This window comes from Bos grunniens, chromosome 17 (assembly GCF_055505025.1).
Source record: "Bos grunniens cultivar Pamir isolate PY7600 chromosome 17, Bosgru_T2T1.0, whole genome shotgun sequence".
NCBI classification, from domain to species: Eukaryota; Metazoa; Chordata; class Mammalia; order Artiodactyla; family Bovidae; genus Bos; species Bos grunniens.
The window spans coordinates 19,505,797-19,528,005 of record NC_141181.1 but is presented as its reverse complement, the minus strand read 5'-3'; the positions used below and the strand labels follow the sequence as shown (position 1 = coordinate 19,528,005).

Below are 22,209 nucleotides of genomic sequence, written 5' to 3'. Positions count from 1 at the left end.
TTATCTACAGCTCATTTGCTGTATTGGGTTGAGAACATTTGACAAGAAGAAGTTGACAGATATTGAAAGCAGTAAGAGCAAATATTGATAAGGTGGGGACATGTTAAGACATTTTAAATACTGGGATGAGAAAATCTCAACCTTAAAAGGGCAAAGGAAATACTGTATTCTTAATGAGAGTGACATGATAGAAGTGATGCTACAAGAAAATTACAGATTAAGGAATGAATATGCAAATGTCAGGGATACTTGTGAAGAGATTGTTGTGGCAATACAGGTCGACAATAATGAAGGCCTTGATTAGTTTATGGAGATTAGAATAAATAACCTAATGACTGAGAATGACACTGATAAATATGGATCTGTAGGATCTAGTGACTGATGAGCTGTGAGAGATTTTAGGGGAGATAAATATGAAAGAGAAAAGTGACTTGAACATTTTGATACTTAGAGATGGGAAGAAATGTCATTTTAATCAATAAACTTGGAAAAATGGAGGAAGACATACTTTGGGAACTACTCAAGTCTGGTATATAGGATTTTGCAGTAAAGGACAAAAATTCAAAGAGAACTGCCAAAACTTTAGAGTTGAGAGAGCCTTAAGGATGATGGGGTTCAAATTCCCAGCAGCTCTGTCTCAGGAATCTTTTCTGTAATTCTCCTAACAGAGGTACAAACATTTTGTGTTTAGAGACATTACTAGGAACTCCTTCCTTATATTGAATTAAAATTTACTTTCTTGAAACCTGAACTTAAAATTTCCATTTCTACCTTCTGGAACAAAACTGGACAAGACTATGACCTATTTCATGTAATAACTTTTCAAATATATGGCAGTCACTGCATCCCCCTTTAATTCCAGCTTTTCAATATTAATCATCCCCTACCTAGTTTCCTCAGATATAGCTCATTGACATCATTTATAAACTTTTTATTATCATAGACTAATAGGCATCATGCTGCTGCTGCTGCTGCTGCTAAGTCACTTCAGTCATGTCCGACTCTGTGTGACCCCATAGACGGCAGCCCACCAGGCCCCCCCATCCCTGGGATTCTCCAGGCAAGAAAACTGGAGTGGGTTGCCATTTCCTTCTCCAATGCATGAAAGTGAAAAGTGAAAGGGAAGTCACCCAGTCGTGTCCGACTCTTCGCAATGCCATGAACTGCAGCCTACCAGGCTCCTCCATCCACGGGATTTTCCAGACAAGAGTACTGGAGTGGGGTGCCATCCCTTCTCCGATAGGCATCATGAATATCTCCCAATTATGAGAATTACTGATTACAATGTTAGTCTTATGCCTGGATTTTAATAATTCTCTCTTACAATAAAAGGACAGGCAACTTTCTTTTCCTGCAAGCAACGAATATAAAAACTACATTCAAAACTAAAACATCTTATGTCTATTGAAAACTCAAGACCAGCAAGTCTGAAGAATTTGTGCTTGAGATTCTATCTTAAATGAAAGAATAAATTTAAGTGAATCAAATTCAATTTCGCAAAGGTTTGTGATTTTCTACTTGTATTCATGCTACAAATTTGTCAGGCCATAAAGATTTTAGAAAAATTATTGTTATTATTGTCTGATATTTTTAACAATGTGTTTGCTTCTAAACCTTGAGGTGCACTCATGAAAAAGAAAAATCCATTTAAATATCTATTATCTCTGAATGGAGACTGAATTTGATGAAACCTCCATACAGCTAACTAATGTTTGCCTACCCAAATGACTTTTGCTCTGGCATTATGCCTCAGAAAATAAATTATTATTATTTATGATCATAATAATGTGTATTTACATAATAAGTTTCTCAGAGGAGTTGAAACCAATTTTTGCTTATTCTACAGCACCTCTCATTTGTAAAAGTCAAAGAACTGCAGCTCTGCTGCTCCAAGAGGGAAAACGTGTTAGAAAGGCATAGGCCAATCAAGGCAAAAGTCAGTATTCAATGTGCCAGCAGTTAGAGAAGGCCCATGAATCTTGTGATTCAGCACTCATAATCTTTACATTCATTGTGAGGTACTCTTATAAAATAAAAATATTAGAATCTTAAAAATAAATGTGCAATATTTTAAGTACCTACTGTGTGACCGACGTTATATGACACAGAACAGGAGTGCTCAGTGGCTCAGTCGTGTCCAACTCTTTGCAACCCCATGGACTGTAGCCCACCAGACTCCTCTGTCTGTGGAATTTTCCAGGCAAGAATACTGGAGTGGGTTGTCATTTCTTCCTCCAGGGGATCTTCCCAATCCAGGGGTCGAACCTGTGTCGTGTGTCTCTTGCGTTGGCAGGTGGATTCTTTACCACTAGTACCATCTGAGAAACCCCTGGAAGAAGTGCTGCAGTCTCAAATCTGAGAAGGCAAGATGACAAAACAAGAAATAACTTCAGACTCTTGTAAGAGAGGATATAATGGCTTCTTTAGGGAAAGTGGCAGCATTGCTAAATTACAGGATAAGAAATAAAAAGAGCTCTGTTTTATTCCCTACTCTGCAACCAACCTGGGGCTAGTTATTTATCCCACCTGTAAAATGCAATAAAACTACATACCACCATCCTATCTCAGAAGGATAGGTGAGGATAAATTACCTGTAGGTGCCTGGAGTTTCACAAAACGTGTTGTGATATACAAATTATGTAACTTTCATCTTGCTTTTATAACTCATTCATGGCCCTTACATACTGAAGGGTACCTTTGGTGGTCTAGATAGCATCAAAATACATCCAACATTCCTCTTCAATGTCTCCTGAGGATTAGCTGAAGCTCAAGCTAATATGATTCACTGATTGCACATTAAATCATGTAAGATTGAGATGTACAAGGCCTCAATTTATTTTCATAATATAAAATTAACCTTGTAGGTACAAAATCACAGCATTATTTTATAATTATAGGTATATCCTCTGTGTTTATGAGACATTACAAAATATCTGACCTTCTCAGTGTAGGTTAGCTAATTATTTTGTATCTAACAAGAGTGAGTTCATGAAACCTGTATCTCAATGTGTGACCAACACTTCTTCATCTTACCAGCTTCAATTACCATTGTTCTTGACACATTAAATAAATTTCATATTCAAGAAAGAATTGAGAATTTTAAAACTTAGCTAATCTTGCCCCAGTGACTGTTGTTTATGTAACATCAGACTCTTAGTGTAGAAAAAGCATAAACGAGTTCCTATTTATTTATCCATAGGCTTGTTTCCTACTAGACTATCAGCAGCTACTTTGGGGCAGAAAATTAATTTTTTAATTCATGCTTGTAACCATAGCTCCCAGAAAGATACTTTCCACAGGGTAAGCAAACAATAAATATTTCTAGCATGTTTGAGCAATATTTGTATTGAAAAGATATGGCTCTTTCAGTACCAGTGCTATTATGGCCAGTAGAATGTTGTCAATTTTTATTGGTCAGGTTTTAACACTGGTCATGCTCAGATTTACATGGGTTTTGAATAACTGCAAGTCTAAAACCTGTGATTCCATCTAATGAAGCTATATTTACTCATTTTCCCTTTTGATAATCATTCCTTAAAGAGCCCAGCACAGTGCAGGCATATAATACAGTAAAATAATCACTGATAAATTTAATGCTCTGAAAATAGCTAAAATCAAGTCATGGGCTCATTTTTGATCATAGCAGATTTGGAAAATATAGAAATCATCGTTTCCTATTCTTTAATTACAAATGTTACATTTTGCGGAGAAACATCTCAATATTCAAATGTGTGTAAAGGCATTGTAGTAAATAAAGACTGAATCTTGAATGTGATTTTGTAAGTAGAAACCTGAGAAATACTTGATGCCAAATTTTTGGTAGAATCATTCTGCTTGACCATCACACTATCCTTCCTCAGATTCTTCTCAACCATTTGCTTGCTATCTCCTTCTTGTGAGCAAACTCACAGTAAAACTGTATTTTTAATACAAAGGTTGGAGCTCAAGAATTTCACTACACATCACAGAAGTCCTTCATATAAAATGACAAAAGTCAAAGTCCACATATTAAGACATAACTATGGAACTAGATGGGATACTGTGAAAGAACTTATTTTTAATGTATTAATTCTGTATGTCTTGTAGCACTGGTACACAATCAAATTGACATTACTCAAGTTAGCTGCTATTTTTTAATAGTTTATTTAATTTCCATTAAGAATAGTAAACTATCAGGTGCCAATATAAATGCAACTGAAACAAAGCTTGATCTTGAAGAGCTTATAGTACCTTTGTAAGAACAAAACACAGTACCAAGAAATGGGTAAGAATAATTATGAATAGCAAGTTAATAAGTGAAGCCACAAACTACTTAGTGAACATGTAAGTCTTTAGGGAAAAAGTTGCTAATGGTTCACAGCAGAGGTGATTTCAGAGGCTAGCAATTCCCACAAGTAGATTTAATAGGTTACAGCAGATCAGGACCAGTTTTATTTACCATTCGCTGGTACCATGTGAATAAGCAATGTAAACTGGTCACAATGTTCATGTAGAAAAGTGGATGAATAAAGCCAGGAAAATGACAACAACCAGGTTGTAAGAGGCTCCCCAGAGCACATGAGCTTTGGTCCTGAAACTCTTGAGTATTCAGTCCCCCTCAGAAGGAGGAAAGGAAGAGGGGTTAACACATGATTGCACTCATATTAAAAATAAGTGGTGGCATCAATTTGGAGAGATGAATTAAGATTAAGAAAGAGATTTTCCCAGAATCAGAAAGCTTATCTTTTAGATCTGAGGTAAGAGAAAACTAGGAGTTTTGGTAAATCAATATAACATATAGCATCAAAGGGGAGGGGATGAGCAATATCAGGGCTTGAGGTAAAATTTCAACAGGAAAATGTGTTTATTCTATTCTAGTACAGGAAATCCTAGACTTTCTAGCTTTCAACATAGAACTGAGAATAAATACAGTATCTTAAGAACCTATTTCAAAATTTGTAAGAAATAAGAAAATAGTTATGAAATCATTTACACACTTAGCTAGCTACTCTTATCATTTAAAAATTCTATAAGTCAAATAGCTATGAATCTTCTCTTCTCCAGTCTTAAACATAAGGTAAAGACTGGGAATATTTATAAAGCTCACACAAATCAATTATTAAATAAATATTAACCCTAGGGTAAGTTAAGAAATGACTACAAATGATTTTTCATCTTCTTTTCCTGCCACTAGATAAAAATGCAGCTTCACAGGTGGTTCAGTGGTAAACAATCTGTCTGCAGTGGAAGACACAGAAGACACGGGTTCAATCTCTGGGTCGGAAAGATCCCCTGGAGAAAGAAATGGCAAGCCACTCCAGTATTCTTGCCTGTAGAATCCCATGGCCAGGGGAGCCTGGCAATCTATAGTCATGGGGTGGCAGAGTCAGACACTACTTAGCAACTGAGCATGCATGCTCAATCAAAAAAAAAAAACGTGCTCAATCAAAAATCCTTTTTATTAGTATTCAATTCACAGTGAATAGAGTGGTTCTGCATTGTTATTGTGATCAGAGAATTTAATCAAACTGTAAAAAAAAAAAAAAAAGAAAGAAAGAAAAAACAAGCAACAATTTTGTTTTCCCTTCTGGAAGTTAAATTGCATGTGGAGAAATAGTTGCATATTCTCTTCAACCCTCCAACTCTGAAGTTCAGTTTCAACCTAATTTATTGATTCTACTTTACAGTGTTTCGATCCCCAATGAAGCATCTCTCAGGGGCTTTGGGCCTGGAATCAAGAACAATATCAAAAACTACAACTTGAAGCTACTGCTAAATATAAGAATAAGGAAATTCAGAAGCAACCAAGCATTATCAAAAGGCACCAAGCAGAGGAGATTTAGCTTGCTCACTCATTTCTTCTGGAGAGAACTTAAAGTAAAAGTACTCTTTGTTTTAGTTATAAAAGCACACTTTTTCTCAATAGTGTTGTTGGGTGTCTATTGATCCAATATGGTGGACTAAAAAACCCTTTAGTCGTACAGTTTTTGTCTCTGATAACTCCATCCAAAAGTGGACACAGGCTAAGGCAGTAGGCTCCAAACATTCACTGTAGCTGCTTCAGAACCACGAGAGGGTTTGTTAAACAGATTGCCGCTCCTCCCCACCAGAGTTTCTGACTCAGTGGGTCTTAGGAGTGAGATAGGAAAAATACTCAGATTTTGTTTTCCAACAGGTTCTGAAGTGCTGCTGATTCTAGGACCCAGTTCTGTAAACACTGGACTAAGGGAACTAGAGACAAAGCAGACAGAAGAATGGAAATTGTAAAGATTAGGCTCCTCAGAATCCAGCCGAACAGAGAATTCCAACCCAGAAATTTAACTACAGATGAATGTGCTATGTAGAAGGCAGAAAATATTTTCATATCCTTCTAATCAGTGCTTCCCAGATGGAATGTTCAAGATTAATCTCATGTGCCTAGGAACTACAAAGAACTAAAGATCCAGAATAAGGAGCAATGCTGCATAATTCATTTGTCTTACATCACCACTCCCCATACATGCCTTTCCTTACTGTGAACTTCAGCAAATGTGTGCATGCCTATGAACCAATACACTCTCCACCAGCTCCACCAGTAACAACTGCAGGGCAGGCACAAGAGTACAAGTGGAGGCCCAAATAACCATGTTTCTAAACATGTAAAAGTTATAAATCCACCTAAAAACCTATTAAATAAAATACATTCTCTATTTATTACTAGGTTTCCCTGGTGGCTCAGACAGTAAAGAATCCACCTGCAATGCAGGAGACACAGGTTCAATCATGGGTCAGGAAGATCCACTGGAGAAGGGAATGGCAACCCACTCCAGTATTCTTGCCTGGAGAATTCCATGGACAAAGGAGCCTGGCAGGCTACAGTCCATGGGGTTGCCAAGAGTCAGTGGGTCTTAGGAGTGAGATAGGAGTGAGATGACTGAGCGACTTTCCCACATACACACACACAATGACTGGGCAGGTTCAGTTCTAATTTAGAATATGCAGACATAGAGTTTTGTACCTAAATATTGAGGCTCCAGAAGAAGCAGTCTCCAGCCCACAAGTAACCCTCCTCTTTCCAACTTCAGCTCTGACTTACTGTGAGGGGCCTGGAGATTTGTCTATACCCCACAAAACAGCTGCCTCTCCTTGGGCCTGCAGCATGGACATGGTAGCATGGTCTACCTTGGAAAGGTGGTCCCATTCAGTTGCAGGGTGGATCATCTGAAGGCTTGGCTTAGACTGGTAGATGCCCTCCCCATGTAGCTCACCCTCATGACTGGCAGTGGTGCTGGCTCTTGGCAGGAAGCCCCAGTTTCTCCTTACCAGGCCCTCCTCATAAGCCTACTCGAAGGTCCTCCCTATATGCTGTCCAGTTTCCCCAGGATATGAGACCAAGGCAGAAGCCATAATGCTTTCTCTATGACCTTGTCTCAGAAGCCACATACCCTCACTTTCATCCTATTCTGTTGGTTACAAAGTCTACCCTGATTCAATGTAGGAGGGGAAAATGCAAAAGCATGAATATCATGAGGAGTGACCCACTGAGGACCATTTGGGATGCCAGCTGCTACAAATGACCCTCTATGGACTCTTCTCATTCTAAGATTTTATGACTGGAGGGAATTTGGAAGTTATTAATAATAGAGATGGGAATACCAGAATACCTGACCTGCCTCTTGAGAAATTTATATGCAGGTCAGGAAGCAACAGTTAGAACTGGACATGGAACAACAGACTGGTTCCAAATAGGACAAGGAGTACGTCAAGGCTGTATATTGTCACCCTACTTATTTAACTTATATGCAGAGTACATCATGAGAAATGCTGGACTGGAAGAAACACAAGCTGGAATCAAGATTACCGGGAGAAATATCAATCACCTCAGATATGCAGATGACACCACCCTTATGGCAGAAAGTGAAGAGGAACTCAAAAGCCTCTTGATGAAAGTGAAAGTGGAGAGTGAAAAAGTGGGCTTAAAGCTCAACATTCAGAAAACGAAGATCATGGCATCCAGTCCCATCACTTAATGGGAAATAGATGGGAAAACAGCAGAAACAGTGTCAGACTTTATTTTTTTGGGCTCCAAAATCACTGCAGATGGTGACTGCAGCCATGAAATTAAAAGACGCTTACTCCTTGGAAGGAAAGTTATGTCCAACCTAGATAGCATATTGAAAAGCAGAGACATTACTTTGCCAACAAAAGTTCGTCTAGTCAAGGCTATGGTTTTTCCTGTGGTCATGTATGGATGTGAGAGTTGGACTATGAAGAAGGCTGAGCACCGAAGAATTGATGCTTTTGAACTGTGGTGTTGGAGAAGACTCTTAATAGTCCCTTGGACTGCAAAGAGATCCAACCAGTCCATTCTGAAGGAGATCAGCCCTGGGATTTTTTTGGAAGGAATGATGCTAAAGCTGAAACTCCAGTACTTTGGCCACCTCATGTGAAGAGCTGACTCATTGGAAAAGACTCTGATGCTGGGAGGGATTGGGGGCAGGAGGAGAAGGGGACGACAGAGGCTGGATGCCATCACTGACTCGATGGACGTGGGTCTGAGTGAACTCCGGGAGTTGGTGATGGACAGGAAGGCCTGGTGTGTTGGGATTCATGGGGTTGCAAAGAGTCGGACACAACTGAGCGACTGAACTGAACCGAACATTCCATTGAAAATACTTAATTTTAGAGATGCATAAAATTATCCATAGAAGGCAAAATAATGGCCACCAAAAAATGTCCATCCCTCATCTGTAGACCCTGTGAATATGCTACTTTACATAGGAAAAGAGACATCGGAGATGAGACTTGAGTTAAAAACCTTGAGATGGGGAAACTATTCTGGGTTATTCAAGTTGATTCAATCTAATCACGTATGTAGCTAAAGGGTCTTTCTTGGCTATAGTCAAGGGGAAGTGTGAGTATGGGAGAGAGAATCAGAGGGATGGCAGTATGAAAGCTCAGTTCCCCTGCCATTGCTGCCTCTGAAGGTGGTGGAAGGAGCCAAGAAATGCTAGTGGTCTCCAGAAGCTGGAAAAGGCAAGAAAACGGATTCTCCTCTCATGCCTCCAGAAAGGAACCCAACCCTAAGATGCCTTGACTTAGCCAAGTGAGATTCACAATGGCCTTTTGACCTACAGAACTTTAACAACACATAGGTGTGTATTCTTTTGTATTCTTTTTATTCTACCACTATATTTGTGGTAGTTTATTACAGAGAAAACTATAATCGACAATGCAATTTCAAGTTTTCAAACCACTTGATAATATTAAAATCTTGAATGAGTTCATTATTAATAAGTATAGAATATTATCTTATGGAATTTGTAGCTCCTGTATCACCTACATTATATTTTATTTCATTACATTAACACTCAAGTTTTGCCTTGAGACCAAACTGACAAACAAATCTCCTTAGTTATAAATGTATTGTGGTGAAACTGTTTTCAAGGGCATCTTCCACCTCTCAGGAGACTACATTGGATTTCATTTCTAACAACAATTCTTATAGAAACTGTTAAAAGTAGATGAGATTTAGAAATCACAAGGACAAGCTTTGAATGGACTAGAAGGTTGAGAACACGTATATAAGAAATAAATTTGATTGTGTAAAAATGTGGTTGTATAAAAACACTGCAAACTAATGTCAGTGTCAGGTTTAAGTATGGGTAGGAAAAAGGTATTAATTTTTTTGACCAGTAAAATGTACTTAATAGCATTTATCGTTTGTTATGCTTGCGTTTGAATACCTAATATCAATATACTGTAAGGGCCTGGGGGAGCTATCAAGTTTAACACTTTATTATTAATCTCAGAACATGGACAACATAAAACGAGAATACAAGAAAATATTAAACATTAAATTATAGTTAAAATTAGCAATAGAAGAGATGACAAGACAACAGATGATAAATTTCCAAATAAATGACTCAGAATAAATTACATGGAACTTCAAATGAAGGAAATGTGATTAATTGAGAAGATGATGGAGATGCTATTTTACCTGGGTTTTGAAGAGGGCAAGGAATTGTATAGTAAGAGAAAAGAGGAAAGAAATTCTAAGTAGCTAATCTAGAGATGGGCTTCCCTAGTGGCTCAGTGGTAAAGAATCCACCTTTTAATGCAGCAGATGCAGGTTTGATCCCTGGGTCATGGAGATCTCCTGGAGAATGAATTGGCAACCCACTCCAGTATTCTTGCCTGGAAAATCCCATGGACAGAGGAGCCTGGCAGGCTACAGACCATTGGGTCACAAAAGAGTTGGACATGACTTGGACTAAACAACAACAAATCTAGAGATAATAAAATACGTCTATACAAGTCACTAGGTTATAATTATTGGTGACTTATTTAGGAAGTTTTTTAAGGATGAGAAACATGTCTCACACTTTTACTCCAGGATTTATGAGTCCAAAACATATAGTGCAAACTCAATAAATATTTACTGAGTGAAAGAGATGACTTTTAGAATAGTAAAGTTATAGAAAATATACTTAAATTTTTACAAAGTACACCTAACTCATTTTGTAAGATGAACAAAGGTCCAAAAAGAGGATCAGATGCCTCTTAAAAGGTTATGTTAACTTTCTGAGAAGAGATCATCAAAACAAGAACTGAGTTGGCAATGAGAGAGAAGAGATACATGGCATGTCAAAGAGAAGGAAATGAAAGAATTCGATGTTGGGGTATGGGAGGAGTCAAGACAAAGTTGAACCTTTAGATCCTACATAACTATGATAATGAAAGTGATAATGATACTAAACTATGATAATGAAAAGTGAAAAGTGAAAGTGAAGTCGCTCAGTCGTGTCCGACTCTTTGTGACCCCATGGACTATGGCAAACCAGTCTTCTCTGTCCATGGGATTTTCCAGGTAAGAATACTGGAGTGGGTTGCCTTTTCCTTCTCCAGGGGATCTTCCCGACCCAGGGATCGAACCCAGGTCTCCCGCATTGCGGGCAGAGGCTTTACCCTCTGAGCCACCAGGGAAGCCAAGGACGGGGAAAGAGACTGAGAAGACAATTAGTAGGTAAAGATGCTTAGTGCTGTTTTTTACATGTGGAATGAATGATAAAACATATGAAAACCATATGGACCATGGCAGTGTGCCCTAGTAACTTAGGAGGGAGCATACATATTTGAAAGCTATGTGCACATCAATCATAATTGGAACCATGAGGAAGGATGAGATCACCAAATGAATTCATGGAAAGAAAAGAATAAGGATACAACTTGGGAGACTCCCACATTTAAATAAAGGAAAGAAGAGAAACAAGTAAAGGAGAGAGAAAAACAACAGAGATGCTCAAGGAAGGCATGAGAAGCCAGAATAGGTCAACCATCAGGACCAAAAATCTTCTGGAAAAATAAAAGGAGTCTTTGCATTGAGGAAGTGTCTTTGGATTTGTTAGATGGTGACTTGTGACTCTTGAAAAGGGTATTTTCAGAAGAATGATTGGCAGTCATTAATATTGTGTATCTTTTTGCTTCAGAAACGTATTAAGTCATAAGTTAAAAGTTAACATATTGAAATAAAAAGAATAGGGCTCTGAAGGAGTATTCAACATCCCACCACACTTCCTCCTCATAGTTTCTACTATGTATGTATCCAAAGAAGTCTAAGTAGTTGCAGGTTAGTGAAGCAGCTAATGATCAAAAGATTCACCACATAAGGTCAGGTGTACGTAAGTGGAGGAGTGTGCCTACACCTTGAACCTTGAATCGAGGGAAGCTGACAACAGAAAGGATCTAAGAACCTCAATTGTATCCTGATCTGTGTGGACCCAAGGCTCCTTACATAGAAAATTGAAGTTAGTGTGGGCATTTCTTTATTGTTGAAGGGACACCTAATATCTGGACCACAGAGCAAAGAGAGTAGTTTCTCCACAACTCAAATAACCAGTGCAGCAACATTTGCCTGATGATACAGAACAGAGGGAGTTTCTTCTAAAATAAGTATTACCTTTACCAAATTTACATCAAGAATTTATAGTAAGGCTGCAAAATGAAAATATGTGAAATTAGCAAAACTGTGGGTTCACAAAGTTATATCTCATATGCCAGTAGATAAACCACACCACCTCCACTCACACTGACATTTTTGTCAACACACTCTGCTAATTATTCAGGATAGTATTTTTCATAATCGGCAAGGCCATGCCCCCTGCATGGATTTCTCAGTGAATGTTGAAAAATTGCTAAATACAATTTATGTAATTTATTTTTGTCACTGATCTTATTAGTGCTTCCATTGCCGAACTGTGGGTGGATGTGTGTATGAAAATGCAGTCTTGACTTTTTCAAGAAAGAAGTTATATAACTTTACACTTCATAAATTTAACAACCAAAATGTTATCTGTAATAAGTGTTTCTGGGAAGCACTGTTTTACCACTGACTGGTTTGATGGGAGTTGATTAGATCATGATTTTTCATCTGTGTGTTGTTACTGATACTGGCTCCATTCCAGTTGGCAGAGAAGGTGTCTAAACACTCACAAACAAAAATTACCCATAAAACCTGTGACAGGGTTCTCTGAGTTCATAGCTACAGATCACTGCACATCTGGATGGGTTGTTTCAGCTGAGTTTATAATGTCACATCCCTTGTAAACACGACACACCTGTCTCTCTCTTTAACAGACAATTTTTGAAGCTGAAGCATTTATTTTCTCCCAGAACTCAGCAGTGACACATTATTTACTGATATTGAAACAGGAGCCCCGAAAACATTGCAGGATTTTCATCCTTTTGTCTTTAGAAGAAGTAACCCTTGACTTAAATAAACCAGAAGAAAAAAAATCAGTCCTGTTTAGACATACAGGGGAAATTAAAAGAGACACAAATGGGAGAATCAAATTCTCGATGATTCCCATTGCCTTTTCAGAGATTCAACAGAGGGATTTGTAGCTATTTTCATTTTTCACACGTTGAAAGTCACTTTTGCAGTCAGTGTTACAAAAGATTATCACCAAACTATCTGTGAGCATCCACTATGTGCAAGGCTCTCTGTTAATAGACTTATAACGTTACAAAGGGGGGTATCACTGTCGTCACCCTGCTCCAGAGGGACTTACAACCACGCAGAGGAGAGATCAAGAATGCATGAAAAGATGCAAAACCAGACAGCAAGTGGGTGTCAACCACACGTGTGCATCTGTGCTCAGTTGTGTCTGACTCTTTGTGACTCTATGGACTGCAGCCTACCAGGCTCCACTGTCCATGGAATTTTTCAGGCAAGAATACTGGAGTGAGTTGCCGTTTCCTTCTCCCGGGGACCTTCCTGACCCAGGGATCAAACCCACATCGTCTGCATTAGCAAGTAGATTCTTTACCACTGAGTCACCAGGGAAGCCCTGTCAACCACCTGCAAGGTGGGACTAAAGCAAATGATAAACAGAAAGTACCTGTGTCCATAGGAAGCAGGAATGAGGTCTGATCTGCATCAATCACTGGTTGCTACTCTGTCCATCACCTCAAAATCATTAATTTCAAATGAATCACTTTATTGCAGAAGCCTCAGGACCAATTTCCAGGCATGCTCATAAACTATACACCAGATTTTCTGTTCTTCACCCTAGTGTTCCTCTGCTTGGCCTCAAATATCTAATGTAATTAGATAGATATCTAATGTAATTAGATATAGCACTTAAACAGTGCTAGGGTATTTGGAGTTGGAGGTTGAATAATTTTCAGGACAAAACTTCTGGAGGTGTATCTTTATAATTATGGCTCATATGAAGTGGTGGAAGGTAACAAAAATGGAAAACAGTTTCTGAAGAAGATGTGTTCATAAATTTTTTTTTATGACCATAGGATTTAACTCCTATTATTCAGCATTGGTGAATTAAAATTGCCTTGATCCTTTCATAACTCATTCACTTTATTCTGTGTACCTTTATTAAGTAGCTACTATATGTCAATTTCTCTGTTGGGAGCTAGGAAAACAATAAACAGTCCTGCCCTCAAGGAGTTTCCAGTCTGGTGGGGGAAACAGACAAGGAAATAAGTGACAGAGAAGAATACATGTGATTCTACAGATGCACAGAACAAGGAGGAGGGAAACCAAGAGTGGGTGATTCGTGAGCTGAGTTTTATGAAGATAAAGAGAAGGGAAAGAACATAGCAGGGGAAGGAGACAATACATTGTTTACAGTTCATATGGGCCCATAAACCCAAAGGGTTCACAGGACCCCTTAACCCAAAACAAGGATTCACAAATACAAACTACTATATATAAACAGATAACCAACAAGGACCTACTGTTTAGCACAAGGAACTCTAGTCAGAATTCTATAATAACCTATATAGAAAAAGAATCTGAAAAAGAATGGATATAAAAAATTGAATCACTGTGCTGTACACCTGAAACTAATACAACATTGTAAATCAACTATACTTCAATAGAAAAAAAATGTATTAAAGAATATAAATGGGGCGAAGATGGCCTCTTCAATAAACGGTGCTGGGAAAACTGGACAGTTACATGTCCAGAATGAAATTAGAACACTTCCTAACCCCATACACAAAGATACACTCAACATGGATTAAAGACCTAAATGTAAGACCAGAAACCATAAATTCTTAGAGGAAAACATAGGCAGAACACTCGATGACATAAATCAAAGTAAGGTCCTCTATGACCCACCTCCTAGAGTGATGGAAATGAGAACGAAAGTAAACAAGTAGGACCTGATTAGGACCTGTGCTTTTGCACAGCAAAGGAAACTATAAGATGAAAAGGTGAAAAGACAACCCTCAGAACGGGAGAAAATAATAGCAAATGAAACAACTGACAAAGGATTAATTTCCAAAATATACAAGCAGCTCATACAACTCAATGCCAGAAAACCAAACAGCCCAATTAAAAACTAGGAAAATGACCTAAACAGACATTTCTCCAAAGACATACAGATGGCTAACAAACACATGAAAAGATGGTCAACATTTCTCATTATTAGAGAAATGCAAATCAAAACTACGATGCGATATCACCTCACACCAGTCAGAATGGCCATCATCAAAAAGTCTACAAACAATAAATGCTGGAGAGGGTGTGGAGAAAAGGGAACACTCTTGCACTGTTGGTGAGAATGTAAATTGATACAGCCACTATGGAAGATGGTATGGAGGTTCCTTTAAAAACTAGAAATAAAACCACCATATGACCCAGCAATCCAACACCTAGGCATATACCCTGAGGAAACCAAACTGAAAGACACACACATCCCATTGTTCATTGCAGCACTGTTTACAATAGCTCTAAGTCTATCAACAGATGAATGGATAAAGAAGTGGTGGTACATATACACAATGGAATATTATTTAGCCATAAAAAGAACACATCTGAGTCAGTTCTAATCAGGTGGATAAATCTAGAATCTATTACACCTATTTACCTTCTCACTCCTGAGAAAGTAAAGTGTGACTTATATCCCTAGAGGGTTTCGAAAGAGAAGCTGAGCATGGTAGCCCAGCCCCTTCTCTCTCCTTTTCTTTGGGAGAAATAAAGAAAGAGAAATAAAGTCAGAAAGAGAAATAAATATTGTCTCCTAACACATATATACAGAATCTAAAAAAATGGTAGTGAAGAATTTATTTACAGGGCAGCAGTGGAGAAAACTGGAGAAGGCAATGGCACCCCACTCCAGTACTCTTGCCTTGAAAATCCCATGGACAGAAGAGCCTGGTGGGCTACAGTCCATGGGGTCGTGAAGAGTCGGACAGGACTGAGCGACTTCACTTTCACTTTTCACTTTCATGCATTGGAGAAGGAAATGGCAACCCACTCCAGTGTTCTTGCCTGGAGAATCCCAGGGACGGCAGAGCCTGGTGGGCTGCCGTCTATGGGGTCGCACAGAGTCGGACATGACTGACATGACTTAGCAGCAGCAGCAGCAGTGGAGAAAACAGACACAGAGACTAGACTTATAGACTTGGGGAGAGGGGAGGAGAGGGTGAGATGTATGGAGAAAGTAACATGGAAACTTACATTACCATATGTAAAATAGATAGCCAACGGGAATTTGCTGTATGGCTTAGGAAACTCAAACAGGGGCTCTGTATCAACCTAGAGGGGTGGGATGGGGAGGGAGATGGGAGGGAGGTTCAAAAGGGAGGGGATATATGTACACCTATGGCTGATTCATGTTGAGGTTTGACAGAAAACAACAAAATTCTGTAAAGCAATTATCCTTCACTTAAAAAATAAATAAATTTTTTAAAAAAGAATCAGTTGAAAATAATTCAAAGAAGACAGTAGATGGGAGCCCAGAAGAAAATGTATATTACCAAAGAAAGCTAGAGTGGAGGATGCACCGTGGGTGCATCTGTGGGTAAGTGGACACTGCTAGTCAGTTGGCCAGACTTACTTCTCCAGCCACCGGCCATGTGGGACCATAACAACATGGAGAACAAGCCAACTCCCAAAGTAAAGGAGAGAGAAGGGGCTGGCCTACCACGCTCAGCTTCTCTTTCCAAACCCTCTAGGGATATATGTCACATTTTACCTTCTCGGGAGTGAGAAGTATATGAGGGCATGGAGAGAGATCAGAAATGTTACTCTAGTGGCTCTTCTTCCACATTCATAGATATTAATATACCAGGAGTGGGAAAGAAACATTCCTCCCTAACATTGTCCGATGCACAGACATGAAAGATCATGGCCTGAAACCCCAAGTAAGTTGAGATGGCAGAAGCAAGTGTATGTTAACAGATGCAGCTGAGGATGAGACTTGCTGGGGAGCACAGAGAAAAGAGCTGAAAATAAGAAGCCAGGCGTTCTCTATATTTTACGCCTTAGTGCCTACCCTGTCCCCTATACCATCAAACCATTCTGACATCAAATCTAATTTAACTGGTTTCAGTATTTTCATACCTGTGACTTAAGTATTGGTGATATTGTTAATCTGTGGGAAATACATGATTAACCAGAAGTCAGGAGGCAGGGTAAATGTCTAAATGATGGAAATAATAGGAACACTATTCACTAGAAGCAATAGACTATCCTTTCAGTCTATTCATCTGTGTATATTCTAAACTATAGTGTTACTCTGAAGGTTTGGAACCAGGATAGAATTGTATTTTACAATTGTAAAATTGTAAACATACAATTGTATGTTACAGAATTGTATTTTACATATAAAAATGATCAGTCACAAGAGTTCATGTAGTCATTTTTTAGTTATTAGTCATTAAATTACTTGTGGAAGATCAATTATGCCAAGACATTTCTCTTAATATGCTGCAAAATCAAGATTTCCATCTGACCAGCGGAAACAATTTTCTGAAGGAATTAAATGATTTTGAAACAGTTGTTTCTGATTAACTCTATCATTAAAATGAGTACTTGAAAATACTCTGCCTTGTTCTATCTATAAAAGATAATCTACAAATCAAAACCACAATGAGATTGCCTCATGCCTTTTAGAATGGCTGTCATCAAAATGTCAAGAGACAATGAGTGTTGGCGGCGAGGGTGTGAAGAAAAGAATATCCTTGTGCGTTGTTGGTGGGAATGTAAATTGGCACAGCCACAGTGTAAAACAGTATAAGTTCCTCAAAAACTTAAAAATGGAACTAAACGTCAAACAGGAAACATCTTTTTAACAGCGCTCCTCTGTTGTTTCTCTATCCACTGACTAAAAATTGCATCAGTGTGAAGTTTTCTCCTCTAAAATGGTACTCAAATGTCCTGAACACAAACAAAGGAAGGGTGCCTTTATTTGCATGGTGTCACCTCACCTTAGGAAACTCTCTCCCTCACTTCCCTCTACTCTGCTAGGCTAGCAGGGCCCTTTGATTCCTGCTACTGCAGTTCCTGTTTGCTCTCAGGTTTGTTTGATCACTCAGGGCACAGCTGAACAGCAAGGAGCGGTTGCCTTCTGGCACCTGTTTCATATTCGACAGTAGGTGGTTTCTCACCCGTCTGGCTCTTGCTTTAGGACAATAAGTGACAAGATGTTAGTTCACACAGCACGACTTACGTAACTGACAAAAGGAAAAAGATCAGGCTGAAGGTTTGTTCTGTAAATCAGTGAGATTTTCAAACCAAGAGTAAAAGTCTTTCCCAGCATCCCAAGATAAAGATGACTCTGCCAAACCAATAAAGGGCAACTCAATCAAGAGACATGAGTTTGAGCAAGCTCTGGGAGATGGTGAAGGACAGGGAAGCCTGGTGTGCTGCAGTCCATGGGATCACAAAGAGCTGGACACGACAGAGCAACTGAACAACAATGATCAAGAGAATGAGTCAATGGGAAGAATGTTATTTTTAGGTTAATTTCATTCAACCAGAGATCCCTTAGGGTGTCTTTTAGGGATGAGTTGAAAACAGAAAATATTATTTATCATTTATTGAAACAGTAGTCATTTTAATAAAATGAATGTAAACCTAGAAAACCTAGAAAAATGTAAACCTAGAAAAAATGTCTACCCCCAGAGTTTCAAAAAGTCAAAAATAACACAATTTTGCATGACCTGATAAAATTTATGTAAGTGCTAACTTCTTGCTTAGAGATTTTAGCTTCCTTTAAAATGTTAGAAAGTCAAATATTCCTCAAGAAGATAGCTCTGAAATAGTTGTTCTTTGCATTTGAAATTAATGTTTTGAGTCTCAGTTGTGATTTCTTATCACAGCTCCCAAGATAAATTCCTGAGAAGTTACACAATTGGCACAATGCAAGATGTAGATTTCTCAATGAATCCTGAACCCTTGCTGCCTACGAATAGTTCTCACACTGCAAACAAGATTTTCAAGGCTGTCCAATGTTTGGTTACCATGTTCTATATGAATTTAAGAACAAAACAAAAACATGTGCATCCCTCCAGAATCTGGAATTCAAATCTCAATGCACTTTCCTATAGTTATAGCTAACGGGGACAATTTCCTCCCAAATTCAAGGAGCCAGTTAGGTCTTACCAGGCAATGAAGTCAAGTCCCTCTCTCCACCAGTCACATATCTATCCATTTTTAAGTTAATTTTTATTGGAGTATAATTGATTTACAATGTTGCATTAGTTTCTGTTGTATAGCAAAGTTAATCAGTTATACATATATCCACTTTTTTTATTATTATTATGGGATTATTTTCCTATATAGCTCGTTAGAGTACTAAGTAGAGTTCCCTGTGCTATACTGTAGGATACAATAGGTTCTTATACACAGTTATATATTTCAGAGAAGGCAATGGCACCCCACTCCAACACTCTTGCCTGGAAAATCCCATAGACAGAGGAGCCTGGTGGGCTGCAGTCCTTGGGGTCGCACAGAGTCGGACACGACTGAAGTGACTCAGCAGCAGCAGCATACATACATTTTCTATATGTCAATCCCAGTCTCTCATTTATCCTACCCTTGTCCCCCTTGGTTATCATAAGTCTGTTTTCTACATCTGTGACTATTTCTGTTCTGTAAATAAGAGTATTAAGATGGCTTACAATGATAGACCTGTAAGATTCCTTTCGCCTCTACTTCCAAGAACTAAACATTTTTTGTGCGGGCTTTGAAAATAAAGTAAAAAATAAAACAACTTTCACAATTCTACGATTTAATTTTTGAAATGTGACTGGAACAGAGGTCAAATACATTGAAATACCAACCAAAAAAATGGTTTCAGTAAGCTAAAAACAAATGGTAATCATATATATTACAAGATTCTATTTTTCTTTAAGTCCAAAAAATTATTAGAAGAATTATTAGCAATAAATAAAGTTTAGAGGTAGAGTGAAACAGCTATTATACTAGTGACCAAAGAAATGGGTTCATGCCAGTTCAACCACTAACCTCAGTGACCTCTCCAACATGACATTTCTGAGGCTCTGGACAATAATTGCTCTATTCACTCGCTATACTAGGTGGCTGTGAAGTTCAAATCATAGCATGTACATAAAGGTGCTTGATAAACTGTAATATACCCAGAACAAGTTTAGATGTTATTGTTCAAATGTAAAGTGTTATGATTTTGTTAAGGTCATGTGAAAACTGCCCACACTATAGTCAGTATCTTGTAATAACTTGTAATGAAACAGAAACTAAAACAGAATAACTGAAATACGTTGCTGTATACCTGAAACTAACATAACATTGTATAAATCAACTATATTTCAAAAAAATATTTTTAAGAGTGTGATTTGAAAAATTCAACTGCATAATTATAAAATCTCCATGAATCAACACAGCACAGCTTACTTCTTATTGCATTAATCTTTACTTCCATCTTTTGCCCCAATCATGTCATATAATCATACATTTTAAATATAAGAACAGTATTAGTCAACTTCTAGTCCCAAAACACAATTTTATAGACCAGGAGACCGAAGTACAAATATGAAATGAAGTGACCCAATATAAGAAGAGTATTAGTCAACTTCTAGTCCCAAATCACAATTTTACAGACCAGGAGACTGAAGTACAGATGTGAAATGAAGTGACCAAGGTGGTGCCCACAAGGGCCTGACTGCAAGCATAAGACATCAGCTGACAGTGGGGATTCAGCCTCAGTCTTCTTTCCTTCTGACTACCTTCATGGCTGATAATAGTTTTAAGAATCAAGGATGAGTCCCAGAGTCATTGACGACTAATAAGTATCCATGTGCAAGAGCACAAGTGCCATAGATATCATTTCTATGAAAGGTAAAAACAACAACCCAATTTGATCAACTGTATTATTTGTGTTTGAAAAGCATCCATACTGACTGGACAAACACATCCAGGCCCTGCACATCTGTGCTCCAGAGCATCACAGGGCTTTCAATCACACTCAGCTCATTCTTTGAGAAAGACTGGCTTCATGCTGAACCCAGCGTGAGGACTACAGGGCAGGACACCAATTAGCGGAGGCATTTGTTCCAGGTTGACAGGACCACTGAGCAGGGAAGTTCAACAGACCCCAAGCAATGATGGAAGCATGTCCTCTGGCAGGAAATAATTAAATGAGAAGTAAAAACTTTATCCTTCATGGATACAGGCCGGATATATATTCAAAAAAATCTGCCAACTTCAGAAAACCTGATCAGTTGCTAATTCCATGTGACCTTGACAAAGCTGCTAGAAATTGTATTGTTATCCCGTGCCACCTTTCGTATGTGATCTACATTTATTTTTTTGACCTTCTGCAGGATGGGCTTCGCTGGTGGCTCAGATGGTAAAGAATCCACCTGCAATGCTGGAGACCTGGGTTCGATCCCTGCGTTAGGAAGATCCTCTGGAGGAGGGCATGGCCACCCACTCCATTGTTCTTGCCTGGAGAATCCCATGGACAGAGAAGCCTGGTGGGTTACAGTCCATGGGGTCACAAAGAGTCAGACACAACTGAGCGACTAAGCACAGCACAGGACAGGCATGGGAGCAGAGGTCGCCACTGAGTTAGCAGAGTTATCAGACAGAAATTACTTCCTGACATTAAAAACAACTATAATTATTTGCCTCTCTGGACAGCAAATGCCATTTTACTTTTAGAGTTCACAAGTTCCCACTTAGCTATAATTTTAAGGTATATTATTTTCTATGCTTTTATATCACAAATTGTTTTTAGAGGGGGAAAAAAGTAATCTAAGTGGCCATGTGTTGGCTGTATTTTCTTGCAGCACATGCTTTGTTTTTTCATTCCAATTTCCAGATCTAATTCCCTCAGTCTATTTCCAGTCAGACTGATCCGCTAGAAAATACTAAGAAAAGATCAGAAACCAAATCCTATGGTAATATCCTCAGAAATTCTAAACAGCTCTAAGAGGTTTGGCCTCAGCCCCAAACATTAACATGATCGTTCAATTTTAATGAGGTCAAACAAGCTGTTGGGCATCTGGCTGGTGGTCAAGTTCTTGACCTGAGTGGGGCAGGCTATCTTGTTCTTACAAAGAATATAAGACATAGTGACAGGTGATAATGTAATGCACGAAACTCCTGCCCTGGGCCACTTCGCCTTTCACCCCACTGGGACCCCAGAGGCAACCACACTTTAGCCAGATGTAAATAGTAGCTAAAGATCTGAAATATAACCATGTTTTTGCAGAGAAAAAAATATTAAGGGATTTAAATAAATCCCTAACATTTGTCACATCAAAAATCTATATCCTTTTACAATTCTTCCCCCTAAATGTAATATTTGAAAAAATTGAGTCATTCCTGAGTAGACTGCTTCTTCTTTGAGTACCAGCAATATATTTAGGTCCAAATCATTTACTAATTATATAGGGAAGCTCATTTGAGGCCAAGATCAAAAAAGGAGGGGAAAAAACAACTTGAGCATGAAATCTTAG

General features: G+C 38.5%; 1 protein-coding gene across 4 annotated transcripts in view; it reads right to left on the bottom strand.

Moving 5' to 3' along the window:
- SLC7A11 (solute carrier family 7 member 11) overlaps positions 1 to 22,209 on the bottom strand; it is a 639,869-nt gene that overhangs the window by 451,503 nt on the left and 166,157 nt on the right. The window contains exon 2 of one of the 4 annotated variants that reach the window (XM_086346709.1): positions 2,079 to 2,355. The exons of 1 other annotated variant lie outside the window; for it this stretch is intronic. The gene's annotated coding sequence lies outside the window, so the exon portion shown is untranslated. The remainder of the gene's footprint in view (positions 1 to 2,078; positions 2,356 to 22,209) is intronic. 2 more of the 4 variants (XM_086346708.1, XM_086346710.1) reach the window with 2 other exon arrangements.